The sequence below is a fragment of the Oryzias melastigma genome, linkage group LG23 (assembly GCF_002922805.2).
Source record: "Oryzias melastigma strain HK-1 linkage group LG23, ASM292280v2, whole genome shotgun sequence".
Lineage (NCBI taxonomy): Eukaryota > Metazoa > Chordata > Actinopteri > Beloniformes > Adrianichthyidae > Oryzias > Oryzias melastigma.
In genome coordinates, this window is record NC_050534.1 from 8,141,324 (window position 1) to 8,151,814 (window position 10,491).

Here is a 10,491-nt window from a genome sequence, read left to right on the forward strand (position 1 = left end):
AACCACTTTGATATTTGAGTTATAAATCCTTTACTCCATTTTTTTTTTTACTGTCAACACTCCACAACCATTGTTGACATGACTCTTCTCCTTTGTTTTTTTAGACAAATATAATATTTTCTTGCCCAAAAATGTACTTTTGGTCAAACTCTTTGGATAACATCAGTAGTTTTAAACCCCATGACAGGCAGGTTTGTCATCCTTTATTGTCCAGGGCACACCCCTCTGATGGGAAACCAGTTTAGTCACGTGACCGTCACCGTGGTGATGGTCACATGGTTTGCGTAAAGGGACAGCAGAGCCTGAAAATTCAAGGCTTTTTGTGGAATGTTCAGGCTTTTGATGAAGGAAACCTGAGTGAGTGAGATCGAAGTAGATAAAAAAATATATGAATTTCCATTTTCACTTATGTTTGATCTTTGGTTTCAATATCAGGATGAAAGACTCACTTGATTTGTGCTTTTCTCTGAAGACCCACTGCAATGAATTGTTCTTTTAGCATGTTCTTGAGGACTTTTTGTAAAGATGGAGAGCATATATGCAGAAAATTAAGATTAAAATGTCATTTCTGAGTATTTTTTATTCAATTTGTTGTGAATCAGGAGCTGAAAAAAAATTGTATTTGTAAAATAGAAAAAAAAAAGTGATCACCTTGCTTCGGCCCATTCTGATCTACTTAAGCTAGCTGGAGACAGAAAACTCTCAGCAATGGGGAAGAGAATAGGGGCGGGGTTGCTCCATGCCAAAAGTCCCACTCACAACTCAAAGAGAAATTTATAATGATAACTCCTTCTCTACAGAAACTATGTCCTGGAAACGCCATTATCATAACTAAAACACCACAAGTACTACAGTAAATCAAAGAATTTTATTTACATGTTTTTATGAAAACTTGGCATGTATTGAGGATTTTAACACAAACTTATTAGAAATTGATCTGGAATTTAAGCCAACTTTAGCAGTTTTTCATAGCTCTTTAATTGAATTTCTTGTCTTTTAGCCAATTTAGCATTTTGCAAATAGTTTTTGTCATTTTAGCAAATAGCTTCAGCATCTTCAGTGACCAGATTCAGCAAACACTAGCACCATCGCAGGTAATGCAACTTTTCTATTTTACAGATACATTTTTTTAAAAATCAGACAATGTGATTTTTTGCTAATTTTGTCTGTCATAGTTGATGATGAAAATTACAGGCCTCTCTCATCTTTTAAGTGGGAGAACTTGCACAATTAATGGTTGATACTTTTTTGCCCCACTCAAATTTCTACTTTCAAAGCGCTTCAAACTCCACCACCCTCACAGAGTAACAGAAAAAAGAAAAACCATCTAAATCAGTCTGTTGCTTATACGCTCCATTAGGGCTGGCTCCATTGTTGCACCATGTTTATACTCTCCAAACGTATGCGACTGGTGTAACTCATGGCACTGTTTCTCTCTTTTGTGCAAATATTTCTGACTATTCTTTGTCCTTTTACAAACAGAAGAAAGAAGTCCAAAGCTCATCCTGTCCGGTGGCACTGCTCACATGCTCAGTGGTTGTCCCGACGTACTCTACAACTGATTTATGTTTGGACTCCACAGCTGCTGTTCTATCAGCGTTCAGCTGCAAGATTAGGTGGGTAGTAATCAATGTGACCTATTTGCCTTGTTATAAACAGCCAGCATTGGCTCAAACTACCTTTTATCTGATGAACTTTTAGTTTATAGCTTCTTTTTTTATGTTAGTTAAAACTCAACTCAGCTTAACACCTGTTTGTGCTCAGAGTTGCTGTGTGCGCAGAGGTGGAAAACAGATGTGGAGAAGCCTTTGCTTGTGAAAAACAAGAAGGAAAACACTTTTCACAGCCTACACGTTCACACGCACGCACGCACGCACGCGGGCGCGCGTTTATCGCCGCACACCCTTTCTCAAAACCCTACCACTTCCCACACACTTTCACTCTTCACAACAGCCCTTTCATCTGGTTTGAAGTCAAGACGCTAACATTTTCAACCCCGCAACACATGCAACAGGGAACGTCCTCTTGTCACTGATAGCATCAAAACCAACGGCTCAAAATGCGCCCACATCTGATCCGCTGAACCCCTTTTGTGTGTGTGTACGTGAGAGACAGAAACAGAGCTCAAATTGAAAACAACAACTCTGTCTGGCGAATCCGCAAGTCAAATGTCACGTTCAATGTGACATTTCTCACAAACTAATTTGTGTTTTCAAAAAGAAAAAAGAAAACAAGATGCATTTGCAATGCAGGAAATCACAAAGTCAAACTAGGATGGCGTTTGTCTCTCTTCTGGACCAACAACTGCTCACGATAAACACCTAAAGACACGACGACAAAAATCAAATTCCTCTGGAACACATCCAAAAGCAATAAAGATCGTTTTTATGTTTGCTTGCAGATGATCCATAAGCTGCAATTTTGGTCAATAATTAACCCTCATTAACATCTGAGTTCATCGACTAAACCAAACAGCGTGTGCCGCTAACCGACGGTTCAAAATCTGTCTATTTGGAAGTGAAAATACTTCTTTTTATTTGTATCATATTTTGCTACACATATTTCTGAGACTCCTATCTCATCAGCATGATCAGAACTTTCCTTAACCCTCCATTGGAAATAACTCAGTCCACGTTTGCCCTGTAGTTCATCATCACTTTGATTTCTTAAGCACCTCATTACAATATAGTTGATTTTGTCAGCGTCAGATTCCGCTGGAATTGCATTATTTGCATAAACAGTTGAAGAGTTAACAATAGTCGAAGGAAAGTTAACACTGTAGCGATCAGAACTTTCCTTAACCCTCCATTGGAAATAACTCAGTCCACGTTTGCCCTGTAGTTCATCATCATTCCACTAGGGGCAGTAAAAGGGCATTCCAAAATGGCTGCCTCCATAAAATCGCAAAACACTTTTGGCGGGAAAACGTCTTTGCTACTTTTCCAAACTTTATCTTGGGAACAACTCATCTATTGTTATTCATTTTTATAAATGTTTACTTACTGTATTGAAAAAAATGCTAAATTAGTTGATAATTAGTTCTTTATAATACTGAATACTGTTAAAAATGGATAAATACCTGAACACTCATGTCAAAAGTTTTGTATGTTAAACTAACATAATTATGTTAAGTATCAGAATAACTCATAAAAGATGTTAGATCTTTTTTTTTCTTTTGAGATAAAAGGTTTAAACAAAATCTTAATTCCCCCCAAATTTGACTTTTCTGTTAAGTATTTGATGTAGCGAACGTTACAAGTTTAAATTTGTATTGCAAGTATTCTTTACAAAGCCAATTAAACAAATGCTCTTTGAACTCAGATCAAAGAGTTCCTGTTTTTACATTTGTGGTTTTTGTTATCATTCACATTATATTTGTTTCAAAAGAACCGGCTCCTAGAATGAAGTCTGTGATAGACAAAAAGAGCTTTAGAAGCTTTTTCAGGTGCAAACTTTTATGAGTGTTGTGGCAGGTGAGGCTGTTGGGCTGTGCCTCACCTGCAAAATATATCTTAAAAAATGCATAAATTAAATAAAATATTTTTTTTTTATTAAATACATTTTTAAACATGTTTATTTTATGATTACTTTATTTTGTGTCGGTTTTCAACGTAGAAGCAAATATAGAAATTTCTTGTTCAAAACACGAGATAGTGGCAGGTGAGGCACCAGCTCAAACCAAAACCCATGTCGGGCAAAGGAAGTTTTAGTGTTATTATGGGATGGCTACAGGACCTACAGCTTGACAACCATTATGTGGCAATGTGTAAAAGTTGCAGATTTTCCCATAAAATGGGCAATCTTAACGTAGTTTCACACACATTGCACTAGCTTCAGTCTACAACCACAACGAAGGTTTTGTTGGCTTTTGACCTTAGAAAGAGGCCAAAATCTTGAATTAAAGAAGAAAATTATCTATAAGACTCGCTACAAATTTAAACCCTTCCAAGGGATTTTTATCACCGTATGACACCTTGAGCGTCTGGTGTTATGGAGAGTTAGTGTTGGAATTTTGTTGATTTTGTTGATTTTTAGTTCACAAAAGTGGTGTTTACATGTTTCTCTCACATTTTATACCAAAATATTGCAAAAATGTAATACATAAATCATTGAGAAAAGCTGAACAAAACAATATGACTATATAAGGAATGTGGGCGTGGTCAGCAAAAACCTCCGTTGCCAAGGAAATCCAAAAGTTTACTTTTGTAGAATCTTCTAATAACTACACAGACTTGTTCGTCACCCCCAGGGAAACGAAACGCAAAATGGTTGCTATGGACATAAAACCAACAGAAAAGCCGCCATTTTGAAAAATTTGTTTTGAAAGTGATTTCAACTTTTACTGGAGCAAATTATACTGGTACCCATTATGTTTTCTGTTTAATGTTTTCTTTTATTAAACAGCAACGATTTAAAAAAATAAATACACAGTAGTGGATTTTTTAAGATATATTCGTATTTGTCCTTCATTATGAGAATAAAGTGCCACAAGAACATGTTAAAAACACCAAAGTGGGTCTTCAAACAAAATCAACTATGAATTCGGGCCTTTCCATTGATGTGAAAAGGGAGTTGCATCCTTTTTTTTTTTTAAACAACCCATCGAGTGCTTATACTCTATAATGTGTAGGTCTTGTTAGCAACAAAGAGGAGAGGAAATTGTTACCCCGGCAACAACGTAAAACAGGGGCATCTGGTGGTAAAAGTGAAGCCATGGTAACCAAAAAAGAAATGAACATGGCTTTTATAATGTGTTGATTTATATTTATACAAATGTTTTACAGAATAAGTTTCCGACCTGTTACAAAAGGAAAAAAATATTGAATTTAAAATACATACATTTTGCAGACATATTTAGTCAAACTCAGCACATATTTTGCATCACACAAAACTACTATCTCCAAACTGAAGACTAATTAATAAATAACTGATTGTTAAAAACCAAATTAATAATTTGCAGTCCCGGTTAGAGCGATCTGCTGCAAATATCAGTGTGACAGACGCTTCTCCAGCGTTCTAAAACCATCTAAATGTCTGTTTCAGTTCGACTTTAATTAAAGACAGGTAGTCTCGACTCTCAGCTGTCCCTCCGCCTTCTGTCAGTTGAATTGATCGCGCCGCAAACTGATAAACGAGGCACCACATTGCGCCGCAAAGTTCTCACTTTCCCCACCGGCTAATCCCACTGACAAGAATAACTGACGCAGAGCTTTCATGCCATAGAGATTGGTAGATAAACAAACAAACCACATCATAAACGGAACCAGAGTTGGAGCTCCGGCTGTTGCCGGTTTCCCAAGCTGTCTGTCAGCCGTGCAATTTTCCCGACTGAATGCGCTCCGAGCTTCCTCCACGGCTCCAAGGAGGCTCATAAAGCGAGCAGTAATTAGACGAGGGATGAGGTTATGTCCTTGAGTGTATAAATACATCTTTATATGGAAGCAGGGTAGGTAATGAGCGCTCATTATGATAAAGGCAGTGATATATTGTGGAGTGAGTCATGCCTTCAGGGTTTGTTGCTGCTTTGTTAACACTGGCGATGCTGGCATTTGAGCAACCGTGTGAAACCAAAGCGTTTCATGAAGATGAAAGATGGAAAAACACCCCACCGGATGAATCCTTCCTGCAAACCAAGGAGGAGGAGTGTTGTGTTTGGCAGCAGCTTCTTTGGAATCAAGCAATTCCAAAGACAGGAAACCAAAGAAACCATGAATTTGATTTTGATTTTATCTCCTATCTTCTCCTCCACACATTTCAGCTCTTTTTTAATTTCTTTTTGGGGTCAGGCGAAACTAGAAAGGAGCCATTATCCTTTTTTGCAGCCAGAGTCCACAATCACACACAGTACAGACACACACAGCTGTCAGCCACACCTCTGAACCGCTAACACTCTGACGCTTGAAACTCTCAGCTGTTCTGGTATGGAGGCAGAGTAATGACGCGGGGACGAACTTCTGACAAATGCTTCCACATATTGCTGTGTCATCAAAAACATGTTCAAAGGTTTAAGTTACAATAGCAAGTGTTACCAAAAGTGAGCTTTTCTGGAAGATGTGGATTCGAGGTGCACGTAAACTTCATTGTCTAATATCTTAAATTCTAAAGGTGAATACACACCGTCTGCGTCGACTCACGTTTAAGCGGCCATTTTCAATGAAATGTCTATACAAATGGGCACGTTTTCATGTCCGATCGCTGGATCTACGTGCAAATCAGGCATTTATTGATCGCATGTTGAAAGCTCAACCCGTTCAACTTTTTCATGCCTAATTAGGGCATCGTGGCACCGATCAGGAACTTGGATTTGACAAAATATAATTTTATGCAGAGTAAAATATTGAAAGTTTAGTGGCTTTTCACGTTGACTTTGCATTGATATTCACAAACATAAATTCTTGTATAATGATGTTAAGCCGCTTCTCTCTACAACAGAATCAGCTGATTTACTTTGATTTCTTAAGCACCTCATTACAATATAGTTGTTTTTCTCAGCGTCAGATTCCGCTGGAATTGCATTATTTGCATAAACGGTTGAAGAGTTAACAATAGTCGAAGGAAAGTTAACGCTGGAGCGATAGCTGGTGTGACTTTGACAGGAAATAACTCAAAACACAGCAAAGCCAATGAATATATTTAACAAACCAAACCCAAGGGTACAATCCTCACAAAAATTCTTGCACCTCACAAACAACCTCTGATGGGCTTTGATGTAAGATTTGTAAAGAGTTTAAGTGGAGTTTCAGCCAATCCAGGAACTAAACAGCAAAATAAACCCAATTATCTGTAACTTTCACCCAAAGGTTGTTGCTGCTTCTACGTCAGTTTAGTCATTTCATTTGTGACCTTTGACATTGTAGAGTTCTGTTCTCTTGAGTTTCGCACTTGGTGACAAAAGAGGGCATTCAGTTCAAGATCTACTCTTTTAATCTGCTGTAAAAGTGATCTCATTGGTCTTTTATTCATAATTGTGCCCATTTTAACCAAAATATAAAAGATCTGTTTTGTTTTCTAGGACATAATTTCTGCAGAGTGGCAGTAGTTCTCTAGAAATTCACTTCTGAATTGTGGGCGGGACTGTTGGTTCAGAGTAAGCCGACCCCCACTTCTCATCATCCCTTTGCTTACATGCTCTCCTGCTAGCTTACAGCCCCTCACGCCACAAATCAAAGCTACCTTTCAAACCAGACCCCAAATAAATACTTTCTTTATTCATTTAAATTACAGTTTTGTTTGTTTTTTAGGAAAATACCATCTGAATGGGAACAAGACAAATTTCCATGGTACTTTTTTGAAGAATAAATCTTGAATGTCAGAGTAAATATTATTGCAATAAGCGTAGAAAATGAAAGCATTCCAGTTGTTCTTAGATGTAAGCTGTAAGCCCCCATAATGCCTTCAGGCCACGGATGCTCGACCATTTGGAACATTTCTCATTTTCCTCGTGTTATTATTCTTGAAGGAGGTGACTCTCTCATCTAGGCCAGTCTATTAAAGGGGGGGGTTGTTCTGCTGCGCTCTGTAATGCTCAGCACTGTAAAGTAACCTGCCCACCTCCCGCCGGATTACTGACCAACTTCAAAGCACTTAGAGTAGCAGGAGGTCAGCGGTCAAACTGTTGCTGCTCCCCCCCAAAATAAGCACAGCCAGTGGTCCAAAGAGAAGGTAGATGGTATGAAGAAATGTTGGAGATCTCACAATCCTATTAGGCAAATTAATTTATCTAACACTGATGAAATAATATCAAATGTTTAATAAATCTAGGAATTTTGAAGCATTCATGATTGACTTGGTTTTTTTGTCTTCTTAGAGTTTCAATAATTTTATTTTTTCAAGAGACAATAAGAGAATTTTATATGCACATTTCTGAGACCTATTTCTCTCTAGCATTATCAAAACTTTAGTTAAACTTCAATATTTTTAACCTTGGTCCACGTTTTCTTCCCTGTAGTTCATCATCATTCCACCAGGGGCAGTAGAAGGCCTTTTTCTGCTCATTTCAAGATGGCTGCCTTCATGAAATCTGAAAAACCCTTTTGGCTGAAAAAAGGTTTTGCTTGTTTTAAAAACGTTTTGGTAAAAATACCTCTTCTATTGTCATTACATTTTCTAAATGACAACTTGGGGTATTAAAATAATGCTATTTTTTTAATATTTATTTCTTTTTAATACAGTTACACAATGCTACAAATTTGTGAATCAAATGTGAGACAGTAGGTAAATAAGGTGTTTTTGTCTGGAAAAGATCTTGTCAATATTATTTTATCTTAAACTAAGATTGTTTAGAGCAAAAATTTATCAAATCACCCCACGTATCCTATTTGATACTATCTATGTCTCATAAAATAATATTAGCGCGAAATTAGTTATGTTCTTAATTATCTTAATTAAAATTTAAAAATTTTCGGTGAATGGGCTTTTTAGGGTTAAAAGTACAATTTACCCCAAAATGAATATTTAATCCCATATGTATTTGTCTAAATTCTTAAAAAATCTGCAATAATCTTGTCCACGAAATCCACATGGCTCTGAGTTGTTTGCAAAGTCTGCTTACGTTGTGTTTTTTCATTACTTTTTTATTACATAAAATGACTCGGGGCGGTCAGTCAAGAGATGTTAAACAGGAATAAGTCGTGCTCTGACAGTAATATTCCCTCAGGGTCCACGGAGGAAAAAGAAAAGCAGCAGATGGAACACATTGTGCTGTAAACGGACAAACAGTGAATCATAGACTTTATTTTCACCTTTCCAAACTCAAACAGTCTGGAAAAAAAGTCTGCAGCTGGGCTCTTTTACCATCTGTTTGATGGAGAAAAAAAGATCATTTTCTTAATTTAGACTCTATGCAGTGATTCAGATTCCACTTTCTGTCCCTTAATTTCAAAGCCACCTCTACTTCTCAATATAGCTGCATTGGGAGCCAACATTTATTCCCTGTTTAAACAGGACATGCTATTAAAAAGAAAGACCTGTAGGGAGCACATCTCAAAGTTCCTCTTCCTGTTTTGGCCTCTCCAGCTTTTATTTGCTTTTGCATAAGCCATGATGAAGTGCAGGCTTCGGTTCGCGTGCTCTCGGCCCCACCGTGCTGAACCCCGAGGGCTAGAAACGCGTGTTTGTAAGTGGAGAAATATTGAGTGATGATGAAGGGCATATGGCGCGAGCAGGAGGCATATTTCTCAGGTGAGACAGATCAAAGAGCGATGACAAGGATATTTTCTTTCTCTTGCTTTTTATTAAGCCTTCTAGCTTTTTTTTCTGTGCTTTATTGAAGCAGTTATTAAAGTCCTCTAATCTAATTAAGGCTTGCCCAAAGCAGAACCTCATGCATGGACTCATAATAGTGACCACGACTGTTTACATGATTTGCATACGGGTTGTGGATCTATTGAATGAATCTTCCAAACTTTAACCCATTTTTAAAATAAACTTTTGATCGACTTACAACTTATTCACAACAAGCGACAAACCTGAATGAGGCACCTGGGTGTCCCGCATGATACATAAGGTTGTAGAGCCAACATTTTTTTCCTATGGGCATGCTGCGAGGGACGAGTCGTCTCAAACAATCAACACTTAATAGTAAGTAAATGTGAAAATGTCTTTTTTTTTTTAAATCCCCCAAATTCTGCATCCTGTGCAAGTAGTCTGTTAGTACTGTTCATATGATAAGTGTTCAGTCCTTGTGTGCAGCCTGACTGTTAGAAATTGGGAAATTCGACAGCGCAGATTCTGTGAGCTTTCAACAAGTATCCTAATACATCAGTAAGGGGTCAGTACCCGCACATAGCTACTGATTATGGTGTAGTATAAGGACACTGTAAGACATCACCCTATCATAAGTGCGTGCATCATATATTATCATTACAAATACATCCCGATATGCTTACCAAATGCACTACAATCGTATAATCCTTTTTCATCTTGTCCCTTAAGGTGGCGGTACTAGCCTCAAGGGGACTGCTATACACATCTGTGAAAGCTCCTCTGTGCGACCCTCTGTGGGGCATGACAATCCAAATCCCAGAATAACCCATCCCTCACCATTTGGGTTTAAGGTTTAAGGTGGGTCAGTACAGCTGGTTTAGAGTCATTTAGTACAAAAAATGTCTTAGATGTGTCAATGAATGAATTCAATAAACACTAGTATGGTCCAGTACCGCTGTCACAAACGGGGAGACAGCTGGTTCCGTCTGCAGCAGGTTTATTAGTTCAGACAGGAACTAAGCACAGCTAAAAGTCCACAAAGTTAGGTCAGGGTCAGACAGGCAGAGGTCAATCACAAGCATGGGATCATCCAAGAAGAGACTAGAGTTGTCAGAGTTCAGGCAAGGGTCAGGGCAGGCAGCAAGTAATAAAAGATAGAGCAGGGTCAGGTACAAAGAAGATCAGGTCCAGATAGAAATGCTCGGTAAGGCAGGCAAGGTGACACAACAATACTTCGCACAGAGTAGTGTGTAAATGTCCTGTGGGTGATTGACAAATGAGAGACAG

The 10,491-nt window shown here is 38.0% G+C and overlaps 1 long non-coding RNA gene across 1 annotated transcript in view; it reads left to right on the top strand.

Moving 5' to 3' along the window:
• Positions 1-1,038: 1,038 nt before the first annotated feature.
• The window catches only part of LOC112158391, a 33,037-nt gene continuing 23,584 nt past the window's right edge, over positions 1,039-10,491 (top strand). The window contains exons 1-2 of the long non-coding RNA XR_002921307.2: positions 1,039-1,094; positions 1,483-1,616. This is a non-coding gene — a long non-coding RNA (uncharacterized LOC112158391). The remainder of the gene's footprint in view (positions 1,095-1,482; positions 1,617-10,491) is intronic.